Raw genomic sequence first — 18,633 nt, 5'->3', positions numbered from 1 at the left:
AAAAGAAGCCAGAAGAAGGAGAAGAACTAGCCACATGCATTTGCATCATGCATCGCATAATTGTATTTTCGAGAAGCTGATCTGACTAGTCGTTATTATCTCCATCTCTTATAATTCAGATCATATTTTTTCTTAGTGAGAGGATGTTAAAGCAATTCTCCCGGAACATTTGTAACATTTCACAGCGGCTGATATCCTACTAATGGATAACGCAGTGGAATGTTGAAGGGATGCACAAGGAGAAGTTGTGGTTTATCAGGACGATATCAGACACAGCTCTATAATTACAACACAATGGCCCACAGACAGAACAGTAGGGGATGAATGCTCAAAAGAAACATTTTCGTTGGCAGTCCAAAAGCCTTTTTTTTTTTCTGTAGCACATGGGTAGAGAGAAAATAAAAGAGATGAAGAGAGAGAGGCAATAAGTAGAAAGGACAGGGTGAAAGAACAAGCAAATAACACCTGCTGTAAGTCACTAACTCTGTCATGACTGATGGCTTAAAAGGGGTTCCCGTGCCTCTGGAAATCTGAAATGCCCGCAATATCAGAAGGGGAGGGAAAGTCCTGTCCCTAACATGACTATCAGTTCGAGAAGTGGGCGTCAAAGCTTTATTATTTTCCCACCTCTAGCCGGACGAAATGGTACCTGTGAGTACAATAGCTCTGGAGTCTGTATAGTTTAAGAAAGCAGAATGTATTGAGACGCAGGCATGCTGAGAGTCAGTGGAAAGTTGTGTTGTCGATTCTCGAACTGTGCACTTTGTCGTAGCACATCTATTTGCGAGTATGTTGTCATTACTTTGTTAACGCTTGAGGAAAAACCCTAGCGTGATGACAAGAAACACGGAAGCTGACTTTTATGTAGTTGGGAGACATGACTGTGTTGATGCATTCGTGGGACCATCTGTCACAAGTCATGTCATAGACGTCAAAGCACTGCCACTGCAGAATTCAAGCTGTTTCTGGCCTTGATGTCACATCAGCAAAGACAGGAAAGGAATAGTTTGGCAAAAATGAAAATTCTGTCATTTACTCACCGTAATGTTCATTCAAACCCATGTGCTTTTATTATTTTTCCACATAGTACAATTGTTTTAAGAATCTAAAAAAAAAAAAAAAAAAAAAAAAAAAAAAATATATATATATATATATATATATATATATATATATATATATATATATATAAAAATGTTTTTTTTTTGTTTGCTTGTTTTTTACTTGGATGCATTAAAATTATTTAAAGAAATTGCCAGTACGGACATTTTTAATATTACAATTGTTTCTTAAGCAGCAAATAAGCATACTAGCATTATTTCTAAAGGATCATGTGACACTGAAGACTGGAGTAATGATGCTGAAAATTCAGCTTTTCATCACAGGAATAAATTACAATTTAAAATACAATAAAATATTAAACAGTTTTTTAATGTTGTAGTAGTATTTCACAATTTAAGTGCAGCTTTTTTTTTCATATTCATCCATGATGTTGAGTCAGTCATGACTTTTGGGGGTAACCTATCCTGAAGATTTAATGGATGTATTTGAGGGAATGATTGATTTGAGCACTTTTGCATCAGTATGATTTCTAAATGAATAAGCCCTGACTCAAAGATAGCAGCAAGGTTATTTAATGACACCGGTATAAAATATGGTCGTTTTTCAGGCGACACTCAAAAGATATACCATTGCCTTGATATGCCCCAGAGGAACCCTGGGATTATGGTTTTAATTGTGCCTTGTGGAGGAACAGATTTCCTCAAGAGCAAAAATCATGAATTATTTATATTGGGAGTTTATGATGATGAATGGATGAGACCATGAGTATGACCTTGTCAAACTACCTTATCCGCGTTTCCGTAGCAACGTGAACGAACAGATTGGGGTGGCAGTAGCATGAAACCGAAGGTCATGATATTCCTCCACCCCTCTATCGGACGTTTTATCTCATAGTTTCCAATACATTTCTTGTTATTAAAAGGAATAGTTCACAAAAAAAAAAAAAAAGTCACTCCATGTCACCCCAAACTTATATCGGTTTCATTTTCTAGGGAAAACTGAATCTTTCCATTAGGAGTTTCCATGAAGCTACTGAAAAAATAAATAAATAGGTGTAGTTTTCATTTAGAAATTGCTAATACATTTCTCAAAAAATACAAAGAAATTACAATTAACACATTGAATTCAATGTAACATTTTTGAAGTAGAAACACTGAAATAGTATTTTCTTGTAAAGTGTACACCAATAATCTGTTTTATTTGCAACTTTTTTTACAGTGGCTTTATCATATAGTTAGTTCATAGTGAACAAATAAATAAATAAAATATACTCAAAAATTTGTTAATTTGACTTGTGTGATTTTGTATGTAACCCACACATTAGACCAGCGGTTCTCAATTCCAGTCATCAATCCCCCCCCCCCCCCCCCCCCCCCCCCCCGCTCTGCATATTTTGCATATCTCTCTTAGTTAACACGCCTGATTCAGATAATCTGTTCCGAATAACTTGGTCCCTACACAGTGTCCATTGATCCCTACTCCCTGAGCAGGGGAAATCCGTTGAAGTTTACTTCAATTTGGAACATTAATTCATGGATTTTCGCTGTGCAGCGTCTTCACACAAGGATGAGTGTGACATCATATACCTCTGTATATCAATTTGAATTCACTTCTCGCACACTTCAATGCACTTTCAATGTAATATATACGTTCGCTTCGAATCACTGAGGCGGCAGCGATTCATTGACCAAGCCATATAACATCAACTCTGCACTGGATATTAAAATCCAAAATATAGTGAAAAAACTATTTAATAGCACAGTAACAAGATTGGCAGATTAAGACTTGTGAGCACAAAACACAAGATACTTCTCTTTTCAATATAAATAAGATTTTATTTATATAAACCTAAGACATAAACTAATCTAACACATGAACACAAGCATTCACACATTCACACGTTGCAGAAAGAGAGAGAGAGTAAGGAAAGGATGAGTTTAAGAGAATGGAAATGTGAAATCCCAAGTTTACAGCAATATGTGCTATTGCATAGATCTGAACAACCATCAATCACTTATTTAACCCTCGCTTTGAGTTTCTCAATGAGGCTAAAATTGATATTAAATACACCGATTCCGTTATAACCTCCACCAAATCAATAAATCAACATGTTATCTGTTCAGTCAGAGGTCCGAACTTTACAGGCTCTTGCAAAGTATACTTTTGAATATGATTTCTTTAACAAGACTGATATGTTTGACAAAGAATTGATTGGAAGAAACATTTAAAGCATGATTTTTCAAACTCATGCATACCAAACACGCATCTGAATCCTTCAGCTATTTAATAATGATTAAAAAGACATACATAATATTTGATTAAAACATGATAGTCTAATATGTGGGTAACAAACATAATACGGGTTTTTGCATGGCAATGTCCTTTTAGGATGATTTTATGTGCCTTTGAAAAAGAAAGTCTTTGTGTAGTTCTATGGAGAACGAAGGGATGTTCTTTAGACGGGTGGAGAAGTCAGTCTAAGGCAGCTCATGAATTCAATCGTGGAACACGTGATGGCCATCTCTTTGACCATCAGTCTTGATCATTTGCCCCAAATTTGACGGTCTCCTTCCTGAATTTGAATTATCAATAAGTGTTCTTTTGTCTCAAGTTTGTAAGCTGTTCTGTGAAAGAGGCTTTGCTGGTTAGTTTGCTTGCTTCAGAGTTGGAGCTAGGAATCTGATTTATGACATTGTCCTGTTTTCTTGGGGCCTCTCTGAATTCCAGCTGCTCAGGTTTCAATGTTCTGATGCATCTTAAATTTGTCTGATTCAGTCTCTGATATTCTACATAGTACTGTGTATAGTGTGTATAGGTCGTATGAATGACTTCCAGGATTGTGTGGTTGTGGGTCTGAAGACCTTTCCTTTGTTCTTGAATATTGATTGGGGAAGCAGACTGGCCAGGACTTTGAAAGCACTCTCCCTTTTAGCATCTAAACCATAAGAATAATACAGTGCAAACTCTGAAAGTGATCTCATAATCAAAACGACACATTGAAAACCTTTTCCTGTGAAAATGTCTCCATTCCTTTAAATAGTTTGGATTGGATTGGACTGGATTTAAATAGACTGGATCAGAAACAAATGACACAAGCACACCATGTGATAATGGCATGGCTGAAGTGTGACTTAAGGCCAATTCACACTGCAAAGACAAACGCCAACAAACTCCAGCAAACTAGTCTGTTGGAAGTTTGTTGGATCAGTGTGTTACCCCTGTTGGCTTTGGTGGCGTTGGTTGGAGTATGTTTTCACCCTACTGAACATGATTAATCAACGCTTGTTGGGTCATGGAATGTCTGAGCAATGTGAAAGGGTTTTCCAACAAACTACAACAAACTCTGATGTGGCCACGAAACATTTCCATGACGATGCACATATTTCACTTAAAGCGTGCTCCACCCACGGCCTCTTTCGTTTTATTCGCCGTCTTTTCAGGTGAAGAATGACACACAAAGACATTAATAACAGTAAAATTTTGATTGTGGTTACAGGATCATCAGTTTCGTCCCCAATCAGACTTACATAATCTACACCAGACGCGAGCGGCACTATGCGAAGCAACAAAATACAATAGAGGTTCTATTGATTATAATCAGTGACGCTGTCTACACTGGATGCGATGCGATGAGACAACTGTCATGTCCGGTGTAGACACGGTGTTATGTGACTCGAAGTTTGTTGGGGCAGTGTGAACATGACAGTTATTTTTTATAAAATTCTAAATCCAACAGCCAACTGGAGCCAACTTGTTTGTTGGAGTTTGTCTGTGCGGTGTGAATTGGCCTTAAGTCAGCCCTCATTAATGACTTCCTGAGAGAAACATAATGTCATTTATTAGGAATATGTAGATGTTAGTGACGTTCTGGCAGAGGTGCTGCTGCTGTGTACACTCACAGAAAACAATGTGCTCAAATTTTAAAGATGTGGGGAAGCTCCTGTAATATTGCCTTGACTATCGACAAAGACATCAGCTCTCAGCGATATCTCAGACTTTCGTCAATACACTATATATTCTATCTGCACAACCCCACTATAACAATTTAACCATTTCAAATTTCTGTAAACGAAATCATAAAATCAAAATTATTTCTGCCAAGTTTTTCTAGAAGCCTGGGGAACTCCTTCAAGATTTCTGGGATGCTTGTAGGCCCATTGCTGCGAATCCCCCATTTCTCAAATGATGTTGGGAGGCAAAACAGATTCTGTAAAATAAGGATGAAAAACTGGGTTAAAAGCTAGCAAAACCATACAGTATGCCAGCCTGGAAATCCAGTGATCGGCCTATTATTCATCAATCTCAAATACAAATTATTATTTCTAACAGTAACATATAAAGAAAACTTTACATAGCCTCTCTAATTTATTGTTAACCTGGATGAACCTCTTGTGTTCTGATTAAAGCAACACAAGCATTCACTAAACTAGAGGAAGAGTAAGGACCTCAAACACCATGAGAGATTAAGTCTAACTTTACATACTGTAGCTAAGACAACATTACATTTAAGTAACAATATTGAAGAATAATATTACATACCAGTAATATTGTGGTTTAATGTTAATGCAGCTAACGTTACCTGAGGAAAAAAAGAGCACGAAAATGGAAGATATTGTTGGATTCGGCACGTCGCAGACATTTACTTGGAAAAAAAAGACCTTTTAGTACGAAATGATCTAATTCTGACAAAACATTACAAAGTCAAACAGAAATGTTACACAGACAGTAAGTTAACTGTATTTCTGACCTAACGATAGTTCATACCTTTTCCATGAGGGGTTAAAATAAGTATATAAACTTTGCATGCACGCACGCACCCATGCACGCGCACACACACACACACACACACACACATATATATATGTGTGTGTATGTCACAAACAAAACATATATAACTTTATATAATGATAAAGAGATTGTTGAGGCCTTTTTTGTGAACAAAAAAAACTGTAGGCAGCTACTTCATTCACAGAATAACGCTAATGTTAACCCGCACAGGGACAGATCAAGTATCACATTAACTGTGAAATCAGTGTGCTCTTATCATAGCTTATTAAAAATAGAGGTAAATAATAATGTCATTATATTAATTTACCTTATAATCCTGCTTGGGGCAAGTTGCTTGACCGTCTGACGATGAGACGAGTGAAGAATCCAGAAAATTCGATGAAGAGGAAAAATAAACAAACCGGTTGGGTCAAAATAACCCAACCCAGGTGTTCAGTGGTGGAAGAACCCCTTGCAGTCCATTTGACTCAGCATGAGCAACCCAACTGTGTGTTTACAGTACCTCAAACAACCCAGAATTATGACCCAGCACAATTAACCCAACAATGTGTTTACAGAAATAACCCAGCACTTTTATATATATATATATATATATATATATATATATATATATATATATATATATATATATATAAATATAATATTACTATGATTTTTGGTCAATATACCTCATGGCTGTGTGAAAAAAAATAAATAAATAAATAAAAAACCTTCAAACTGTTTATTTTCTTGTTGAGAATAAAGAAATACAGGTGAAATGAGTAAATAATGACAACTTTATTTTCAGGTGAACTGTTCCTTTAGAAAGTAAGTTTAAGAAAAAAGTCAGCAATGTTCTCAATCTTTTTTTCACATTCAGAGCAAACACTTATTCATTCTATGCATATGGGTTTCTAGGCAGCTTTTGTTTGTGTGAAATCATTAGAGCGCTCTTATTCAGGGACACATTGGTTGTGAGCTTGCTGTAGGAAAGAGCGCCTTCATTACAGGCAATGGAAGCAACAAGTTCCATGACTACACTCACTGTTCCATGTTTATAATTGCAAACTTTTTCAATTAGACGTGGTGCCATGAAAAGGGCTTAGCATTTTAAATAGCACCTCACTAATCAAGGCCTTTGGCCATTCACATATGCCAATCTTTTTGTACTTGTGCGCCATGCTTATAAAACTACACAGTTGCTATGACATTCATAATTTATATCTATTCTGGCTTCCCGTTGAAAGTATATTACACTTCTGAAATGAAACTCATTTAAAAGATGGCCTCTTTAATCTTGATGAACAAGGTTAAGAACAAATGATAAAAGCATCCACGTGTATTTAATTGCCGGGGAGGGATGAGGTATTGTGACACTAGACTCAATCAATGGTTACATTTTAACAGCATAGTAAAAATTGAATCTTACATCAAAGATAGCTTAAACAAGATGGCCTGTCAGGATCTTTAACAATAGTGTTTGTTTGTTTGTTTTTGTTTTTTATTCCCCAACATGAACAGTCTGTGTAATTCTAAGCTGGCATTTATTTATTTACCGGTATATATAAAGAATATTTATTCTGCTCTTTTCCATAAAAAAACACAGTATGTATGAACTGGCTGATTAGCTTCAGTATATAAAATATACAAATATGTAATATTCATAAAACAGCATTTTTGTGTTTTGGATGCTTTTTAATATATTTATAGACTATTCTGCTCTTTTTCACAAAAAAAAAAAAAAAAAACAGTGTGTGAGAGTAGATTAATTAGCCTTAATGTACAAACCTTTATAATAATAACAAATAATAAGAATGCAATTTGAATAGAAAACTATATTAATGTTTAATATGAAAAATATTTATTATTTATGAAACAGTTTTTTTTCAGGTGTTTTGGGGGATACTGTATTTTCTTTGGTGAACTACCCCTCGCTCTCTCTCTAAATAATATTTATTTTGCTCTTTTCCATACATGATTAGCTTCTATATATATATATATATATATATATATATATATATATATATATATTTATATTTTAGATTTAGATTTAAATTTTTGAATTGTGAATGTATGAAACTTGTAGGTGTATATGGAGAATTGTTTTCTGTGTTCTACAACATTTGCTCTGAAACAGAAAATCACTGCAGTGAACGGTGACCATGACTCAGTTCACCGGGGCTGATTTCCCGCTATCAAGGACATTTGCACTGTGCTGTGTGTATGAAGGGCCTGAAGCATGGGGAAAGATCGCTGTTACCTGCCACACGATTTGTCCATTACCACCTGGAAAAAAGGTTAAGGGCCTTTCAGGCCAAAACAAGCAGACTAAGTAACAGTTTTCTTCCTGGAGGCTGTCACACTGCTCAACAACTCCTACTCAAGCTGTCTGAGCTAATCATTCTGCAGAGCCCCCCCTCATGCACATACACTGCCTCGGACTCTATTTTTAAACTCCCACTTCACTGCGCTATTCAGGTTTGTGCCAGGAACTGTCTGTCCACAAGCCTTTTTTTTTTTTTTTTAACTTTTATCAATACTGTATTTGCATTTATTACTTTCTGTATTCCTGTATGTTTTTGGGGGGAAGTTTATGGTCTACTACCACTGCTTCTGTGTCATATTGTGGTTCCAGAAAAACAGGAGTGACACGGTGCTCACTCCAGTGAATAATTCTCATAGGGTTGAATATTTTTTGTCATTTTCACAGACAATTTCTAGGCACAGACCTTAAAGGTAACCATCGCTATTGCTCAGGAAAATAGATCAAGGTTAATTGAAGACACGTTGACCTTTTGTGACAACATGCCCCGATAGCAGCTGTACTGCAAGTTAAAAGAACAAGTTCATTTAACACACACTGACCTTTTGTGGTTACATGCCCTAGTCATGCGAGTGGATATGGGGTAAGTTGTCACAGTGGCTGTAAAACAGAAAGGCATTTAGCAGCCATTTAGTTTGTAAAGGCTTTTTAGTGAAATTGTATGAAGCTTTAAAAGGTAACAGAACAAATTCAACAACAAATAATGTGCATGCCAGTTTAAAAGTGTATGGTCCATAAGATTTTTAAAATGTCTTTAAAAGAAGTCACAAAGGCTGAATTTATTTGATCAAAATACTGTAAAAATGTGTAAATATAAATTGAAAATAACTTTAATATACAGTATATACAACTTAGTATATACTTTATATATACAACAAGTAGTGTGTGTGTTGTATATACAACACACACACTACTGCTCGGTATGTTTTACTAATCAAGGCAGCATGTATTTGATCCAAAAATAAAGTAAAAACAGTAAAATTATGAAATATTATTTCTATTTGAATATATTTTAAAATGTAATTTATTCCTGTGATGCAAAGCTGAATTTTAAGCATCATTTCTCCAGTCTTCAGTGTCACATGATCCTTTTAATTTGCTGGTTTGTTGCTCAAGAAACATAAAAAAAGGCATTTATTCGGAATAGATTTTGTCTTGTTGTTATTTTTATTTTATTACTGTCACGTTTTATCAGTTTAAAGCATTCTTGGTAAATAAAAGTATTAATTTCTTTATAAATAAATAAATTAGTTAATTAAAAAACAATTTTGAGCAGTAGTATAATTAATTACTTGTTACATGATGTTTGAAACCAACATAATGAAGTTCTGCAAGAGAACAGATGTATTTCTGAGATAGACTTTGTGACAACTAGCCCCATGCTCAACTATATCTACATTATATTATATTACATTTTTCTTACACTGCGTTTCACAATGAGATGAATGACACTGAGGCTATTGGATTTCACTTGACCAGGGGCGTTGGAGCTTTTGTTGCAGACTCGAGTCCCTTTGCTGATTGAAGTAATATTTCTAAATCACTCACTTCTCCAATTCTTCTTGGTTTCGGTGGTACTTAGGGGCATTTTAATTAAATTAGGCTCAAATTGTCTTGCAGTCATTTTCACTTAGACCATCATGAATGGCTCTCAGTTTGCGCTCTTTGTGAACCCAATTAAACCTAATATCGTTTTATAGCTGCAGAGCAGAATTACTGAGCAGTCATAATTTATCTGTTCATCTCGGCTAGACAATATCTTATTCAGACATTATTTATTTTAAGTAGCACAATGGAATTCGCCACATCTGAGTTATTGCGTTATCTTTGACAAGTTGAGATGCATCTTGCTATTATTGTGAAGTCAACCGAAAGTGATATTACAAAAATCGTATAATATTCGCATGCTTTCAAAATTGATCATCTGCTACTTTATAACCACAAAGTAATTTACTCGTCATGGTCAAATCGCATTAAAGTGATCATACCATGACTGCATCTGAGATGTTATTAGTATTTTTTTCCTCTTTACTTAGCTAATGAAACATAAATCTTGACCTAACACAAAAGCAATAAATTTTGTAGGTTTTAGCGTTCAATTATCTGAGTGGGTGAGATGTGTCTTTCTCAGAAAATATTGCCAGTGTGGGAAGTGTGAATGTTTATGCTTTTCAGGAACGAGTTTTTGTCTGTCTACACGGCTTATATAGTCAGACGGTGAATTAGTAGTCTGTTGATTGACATTCAAATGACCTTTAAGTGTGAGAGCATAGAAATGTGGCGTGTTTGTAAATGCTGGAAAATTAATGTATGGCTCTGTTTACATCTGGTATTAACATCTGCCTCAGGTGGCCTGGACCCAGATGTCTGTTTACACCTGGTATTTATTTACATGCGTCTCAGATGCGTCTCCTGTGACCAATCAGATTTAATCAGGGGAGGTCTTTGATTTCATGAATACATACATTGCTTGTTATATCAGTGTGCTGCATGTTGATAAAGGGTGAAAATCACACAAACAATTTGGTACACTGTTGCTAGATTTTGTTTGATTTTTTTTTTTTTTTTTTTTTTTGTTATTTTAGCCTAGCAGCTGTATTCACTGAATTTTGCATGCATGCTTCACATGATCTGCATTTATAAACTTAGCAGATGCTTTTTATTCAAACCTATGTTCACTGTTGTGTGTGTGCACTTTGGATGGGTTAAATGCAGAGCACAAATTCCAAGTATGGGTAACTATACTTAGCCACGTCACTTTCACTCACTTCACTTTTTAAAATGATGATATCCATCTAAAGCATGTCAAATGACTCCATTATATTATATAAATGCTGCTCCACTATAGCCATCTGCAGTAGCTCATTTGAAGAGAACACTTAGGATTTAATTTGTGAAAGTCTGAGGACTCTCAATAGTTGCATTTTCTTGAAATTAAATGAAATGAAATGCCCATTACTTTTTGACAAAGTTTTTACCAACAGTGTGTCTGGCAGAAAAGCCACCAGCACACCTCCGTGCATAGCTTTCTTTGGCATTTACAATCTATTTCTTGGCAGGGAACTGTGAAACCCAGTTAATTGCTTGCAGTAGTACATTCCTTACATTCTACCTCTAAAGGTGCTGTAAGGGATTTTTGGAATAGCACGAATAATAGCAAGCATAAATGTCCCTTCTACCTGATACCATTGAAATTGGAGTCTTGAAAAATTGCCTGTCTCAGTGACAGACCTAGGCTCTGTAAATGGCAGAAAAGAGTTCAGAAAACTAGAAATGCTGCCTGCAGATCATTTTACACATGCTGGCCACTCATATATAATAGACCAGTGGTCTCCAACCTTTTTGTGAGTGAGGGCTCCCTGAAGGGATGATGAATAATTATATATATATATATATATATATATATATATATATATATATATATATATATATATATATACAGTATACGGGTAGTTGACGTATCTGTGTGTCCTATGGTGTGACGGAAAAATGTACAAAAAATTACAAATTATAAAAATACCTCTAACATTGAAGATAAAGCTCTCTCATATTTTTAACTCTAGGAATGAAGATACATTTTTCTCATGTTATTTGTATGTTAAGTTTTGTTTTTTTTCTTCTACATTTTTGCTATGTCACACCATAAGACACAGTCCGATTTTTATTTGTCAGCTACCCATACATGAAGAGTTTATTTGCAAGAACAGATAACTTCCCTAATTTTTGGGAACTAAAATTGAACTCATTTTCAAAAATCGTGTTTTTTTTTTTTTCACTGTAAAAATTTTAAGGCAACCAACTTCAGCAGATTTTTGAGTTTTCTCAACTTTTTGTTTTAAGTTTATACAACAAAAAGTTGAGAAATTTCCTAAAAGTAAGTTGAGAAAACTCAAAAATCTGCTGAAGCTGGTTGCCTTAAACTTTTAAGTTGGCTCAACTTTTAATTTTTTTCTTAAAGTGTGTGTTAGTTAGCTGTTTTTAGTTATTTTTTAACCTAGTCAAAAAGTTGTCTGTTTTTGCAAATGAACAAATATATATTAGGGATGTGCCCGAAGCTGAATACCTTATTCGGAAAGGTACGGATAATGGCTTCAAAACGAATAACGAATTTATCCGAATAACAGAAAAAATATTCGGCAGACACAAACACATATTTGCTGGAACAGCACATTAGTGAGGTCTGCGGTTGTTAAGATTTGTACAATAATAATGGCTAGTACTGCTTTGATAGCGTTTGACAGTTTCGTACAGATAATATCATGGTGATCATTGTTTTAGTCTAACGAATGTGGGGTTTCCAGTTTATTAATGCCCTAATTACTTTATTAACTCTGTTACATTTAGTATTAAAACAAGTCCAGCAACGCTTATAATAACTAGATCTAGCAACATGACGGAGTGGAGTGGAGGCTGCACTTGCGCCCAGAGCCATAGAGAGAGAGAGAGTTGCGACAACTCCGTTGACTCCAATGGACCGTTTTTTTGTTTTTTTTACAGCAATGGCGAATCGTGGAGCCGCTCAATAGTTCCCGGAAGTTTGCGCTAATACTATCAGCGCCATAGAGATGAAGCAGAAGAGACCGCCATGACCAACTTTTAAAAGGTAAGACATTTATAGAAACAAATTGTATATTATCAAGATTCAAGATTTTTATTTGTCACATACACAATTATACAGGGTATAACCAGCAGTGAAATGTAGGTCAGGTCCGCTCCAAGGACAGTGCAATTATATAGAATACAAATATTAAGAAAAAGAAAAGTAGAAAAAATAAGAGGAATAAAATAAAATAAAAGATAAAAAAAATATAAATATAAATTAGCACAGCTAATCAAATTGCCTTGTGCATTAAACCGAATCATTATTAGATTATTCCTTAATTAATTAGTAGATTTACGGGATGTTATTCATTCTCTATATGCAGCTTCATACATCGTTGTGTAATTAAGACTTTTAAACGTGCTGTCTGATCGACCGAATCCAACTCCATACGAGAAAAGAGATTCTGTGTTTTATGATTCAGTACAAATGTATCATAAAAAAAACTGTGTCTAGTGAAAGGAATTAATAAAACTTTAACAATTCAATCAATCTTTTAAAATGGAAAAAAAAAAAAAAAAAAAAAAATCCAGACTGAAGCTTTTGTAATTCCTAGTTACCACGTGGCAGAACCAGAGAAACAAATAGAGACATAATTAGCGTAGCTGCTGTTCCATCTAATCAAAAATAATTTGTTCAACCTAAGCTAAAGAATAATAATAATATACATTTGATCAGATATAACTGCAGTACAAGATTATAAGATGCATTATGTGAATGCTTGGCTAAAGAGATGTGTCTTCAATCTAGATTTAAACAGAGAGAGTGTGTCTGAACCCCGAACGTTATCAGGAAGGCTATTCCAGAGTTTGGGAGCCAAATGTGAAAAAGCTCTACCTCCTTTAGTGGACTTTGCTATCCTAGGTACTAGGCTACAGTTGGATTGTAGTGTGGTAGAAGACGAGTTAGGTATGCAGGAGCTAAACCATTTAGGGCCTTATAGGCAAGTAATAATATTTTGTAAATGATACGGAACTTAATAGGTAGCCAGTGCAGAGACTAGTACCGATTTCTGAAGGAAACAGCGTGAAACCTTGCGCGTTAGTTCATATTCCACATCTGCTTGCCTGTATATAGTTGGCATAATCATCAGTAAAGTGTTCTGAGATCTGAGGTCTTGTATCACTGTATTAGTTATATCACTGAGGCGCGTTACGCGTCATCGGGGAATGCTGGAGTGTGACGGGGAACCCCAGTATTACAGCACAGTCACACAAGCCATGATACAAAGTTACAGAAACTAAGCAACCGAAATAAAGAATTAAAAATAATCAAAACTTCTACTTAGAGCTTGCTCCATTTCTGCAAATCAGTTTTTGTGAATGAATGGCCTTCATCAATCAGCCGATTGCGCCACCTGCTGGTGAGCGGCTGACATCAGCTGGAGATCATGCATCGGTGCTCTACTGCTATTCCTGCGGGTCCCGGATGTGCAACGCCGAATTTTCTGCCAAATTTTAACCACAGAATTTGTGGCAGCAAATTTGGAAAGTGAAATAAAATGACCGAAATTTGCCTGTCGAATATTATACATCGCATTTTTAAACAGACTGAATATTTTGGAAGTGAATTCTGTAAGGTGAATATGAATTATTTAATTTTTAATTATGAAAATATGTGTGAAATATTTAGAATTGAAATATTCACAGTTTAAATAACTATGTTCAATTTCAGGACCTAAAAATGCAAGCCCTGGAAATACAAGGCATTGAAATGCAAGCACTGTTAATTGCAATGCATCTTTTTTTTTTCGATTTGTGGAATTCAGCATGTTTTATGTTTCAAAAACTATTGGCATTCTTCTGCTTCCATATATAACACCCAGATTTTTGACTTTAGAGGACGTAACATTACATCTGTCTAGTTGCAAATTGTAATCCTAGAGATTCTGTGTACTTTTTTTTGGTCCAATAAGTAATATCTCTGTCTTATCTGAATTTAATAGGAGGAAATTATTGGTCATCCAAACTTTCAAATTTTTTACATCTATTAGCTTATATAGTTGAGAAATTTCTTTTGGTCTTTTTGAGATATATAGTTGAGTATCATCAGCATAACAATGCGAACTAATCCCGTATTTTCTAATAATATTACCAAGAGACAACATGTATATTGAAAATAGCAGAAGACCTAGGACAGATCCTTGTGGTACTCCATGCTTTACTGGTGATAATTGAGATGACTCCTCATTTAAATTAACAAAGTGGTAGCGATCGGACAGGTGGGATATAAACCATCTTAAAGCCTGCCCTTGAATACCAGTATAGTTTTGTATTCGATCTATGAGTGTGTCATGGTCTATAGTGTTGAACGCAGCACTAAGATCAAGTAATACTAGCAATGAGATGCAGCCTTGGTCTGAAGCAAGAAGCAAGTCATTTGTAATTTTAACAAGTGCAGTTTCTGTGCTATGGTGAGGTCTGAAACCTGACTGAAATTCTTCATAGAGATCATTTTTTTGCAAGTAGGAACACAATTGAGCAGACACAAGTTTTTCAAAAATTTTAGACATAAACGGAAGATTTGAAATGGGTCTGTAATTTGCCAGTTCATTAAAATCTAGTTGTGGTTTCTTAATAAGAGGCTTAATAACCGCCAGCTTGAATGGTTTTGGGATGTGACCTAAAGATAACAATGAGTTAATAATATTGAGAAGCGGTTCTTCTGCTACAGGTAAAACCTCTTTCAGTAGTTTAAAGTTGAAGTTCATGTGTTCATGTGGTCATATATTGAGACACAGACACTGAAAACACTGCAAGTCACGTGTGTTCGAGTTTGTAAATCAGATGAAACTACTCCACGCATTCACACAGAGACACACAGAACATGCAGATTTAGTATTTATTTAATACATGAATGCATTTTAAAAATAAAAAAATAATATTTCACAATATTACTATTTTTACCATCTTTTTGATTAAATAAATGCAGCCTTTGTGAACATAAGATAATTATTTAAAAAAACATTTCAAATCTGATTTTTATTTTACTTTATTTTATTACTTTTTTTTCTTTTATCCTTCATAAACTTTCAATGGCAAATTTGCCACCACCCTAAAAGATAAAGTGTTTCCTTTAATCTTTTGTATTACTTTAATTTAAATTGCTTGCATTATGTTGGTCTAATTAGGTTTTCAGAATGTTTTTGGATGGTGGGGTTTGAAGAGAAAGCATGTGGTTGCAATTAGCAAAACAACTTAGAGCACCTTAAATATTCTTTCAGAGGGTGAAACACTTGACATGAACAGGGCGCAATCAACCTCATCTCCATGGTAGCCCTGTGGCATTATGGGAAAAGAGACAGAAAACTGAAGGCGATGCTGTTGTTTTTTTAATGAAGGCTTGTACGAGAGCCAGATTTGGCCCCAAATCCATCAGCAACATTCTGGCATCACATGGGGAGCATATATACATCTCTGTGTCTAATTAGATCCTTTCCTTGTTCAGTGAGAAGACAGTCCGGTGCTGAGGAGAGATAAACAGGGAGCAGGGTGTAAGCAACACAAATCAATTACACATACAAACAATTCCTCAGGCAGAATAAAACATGCTTGAGATGTTCTACTGATGAATGATACAAGACCAAATTATGATCAATATTTCATATTTTAGCAGATGCTAGCTGTATGGATGAACTTTCTGCTTACTAAGAAACTAACCACTAAATGTATGATGCCTGCAAAGACTATACTGAATAGTAAAATCTTGCAGCAATTTACATAAGTAAGAAAAAGTTATTTTCTTTTTCAACAAATGGTTGGTGAAAGTAGATGATTAACCTTAAAGATTGCCTTCATGTGAAACTTATTTTTGTCTTATTTTAATTTGATTCTCATTTTCTGAACTTAAGAAGTCTTAATGTCTTTAAATTTCTTTAATTTCTCTAAAACAAAAAGTATTTAAGACTGTCACCAAAATTTGTATGTCTAGTTGCAGTTTATGTATTTATTTATATAATAACATTTAAATAAACATGGATTTTAAGCTTAATATAATAATAATAATAATACTAATAATAATAATATTACAAATAATAATAATAATAATTATTATTATTATTATATTTTGTTATTTCTAAACATATATTCCCAGTATATTCTTTTCTTATTTTTACAATAAGTATTAGACATCAAATAAAATATTATATAACATTTGTTTACTAAAATAAATCTGCATATAATAATCAAAATATAATTTAATTAATTGATCATTATTGCAATTATTACATTTTGTTATTATACTTGATTTTTAATAAACCTATAACCCCCATATTATTTGTTAATATTACAAAAATGTTTTTCTGATCATTTCCCCCCTTAATAACTTTGGTAATAGGGTTGAATGATCGACTCTAATTAGTTATACAGGCATTTGATGTTTTTAAACCAGCTATTTATAACTCTGGGTAAACTTTATGTAAGATTATTGTTTATTTGTGAAGTGGTTCATGCATATTGTATTGCTCCACCACAGCCGCAGATGGCTGTTTACACTTGTTTGCTTTCTGCTACTTTCTTTTTATATCTTTGAATTCTAAAATCCTCAGAATGTATCCATGGGGAATTTCATCAAATCTCCATGCCTCACCCTCAGGAGGCTTCCTGCTAAATGGGTAGACTTCATTCTCTTAACAAGCAATCGTGATCCTCCGACTGCTCAAGAAGGCATCGGAAAGCAGCATAAGGTCGGCAGATTTACGGATGTGCCATATTGCCGTCACCCTGGTACCAGATGCCAAGCCTAATAGTCTGATTTTGGGCACAACCTGAGGTGAACTGTGCCATAATGTATTTGGATAATGAGAAGCTGTGCCTTTCTGCAGCGTTCTGTGAGCCTATGCCATGCTCCACAGGGCTTCCATCAAAGTGACATAGAAACTCTTTGCCAGTCAGCCAATTGCCGTTCCTGGAGTGGCTGACAGATTTCTGGGCAGACCCTCCCTCGCTGCTCTCAGTTCTCCAGGGACACTCTGGAGGCCTGTACTTGAGAGGCAGTAGGCATCCGTAAGTTTGTCATCTTGCATGTCTTCTGTTTGGAGATCAGCACTGATTTTTCTTCTTCTGTTGGTTTGGGAAAGAGCAGTTGGGGTTGGACTTTGATCCGCTGAGTGTGTGTGTGTGTGTGTTTCCATTGTGTGTTAGTGAGTATTATTGTCTGGCACTTGATGGAACGCGTTGTGAGTACTTGGATATTAATATTATAATATTATAATATTACAAGTTGTCTATAATGTTTTCTATAATTATGCAATGAAATCATTGATAAAATAGGGCTAGTTATAACACTAGAAAGATGTCAGATGGGCTGTATATCTCAGTAACTATAACAGCACTCTATCCACCCTCAATACCACGACTGAGGTGCCCTTCAGCAAGGCACCGAACCCCTAACTGCTCCCCCGGGCGCTGCAGCATAAATGGCTGCACACTGCTCCGTGTGTGTGTTCATGGTGTTTGTGTGTTCACTGCTGTGTGTGTGCACTTTGGATGGGTTAAATGAGTATGGGTCACCATACTAGGCTGTATGTCACGTCACTTTCACTTTCACTTTTCACTTTCAGTGTCGGCTCCAGCCCCAGAGGTCGCTCCAGTGTCGGCTCCAATCCCTGAATCCTGCCCGGAGAGGGCTAAACTTTCCCTGTTTGGCCCAGGGAGGGCCATAGATACAAACTCCAATGCTCCTTCACCTCCGCTGGTCTCACCCAGCTCCCATCATCTCATGAGTATCCTTCACCTCTGCTGGTTCTGTCTAGCCCTCCATCTCCTGAGTTCCCAAAGTTAGCCAGCTTTACTCCTTGAAAGCGCCCTCCAGTGCCCGCTCCTCCTGAGCTCCCCCCAGACTCTGTCCAGGTTTTGAAGGACCTAAATTCCCCCAATAATTTTTT

Source organism: Barbus barbus (assembly GCF_936440315.1).
Source record: "Barbus barbus genome assembly, chromosome: 38".
Classification (NCBI taxonomy): domain Eukaryota; kingdom Metazoa; phylum Chordata; class Actinopteri; order Cypriniformes; family Cyprinidae; genus Barbus; species Barbus barbus.
The sequence above is the reverse complement of the archived record's forward strand: the minus strand, read 5'-3'. Positions refer to the sequence as shown.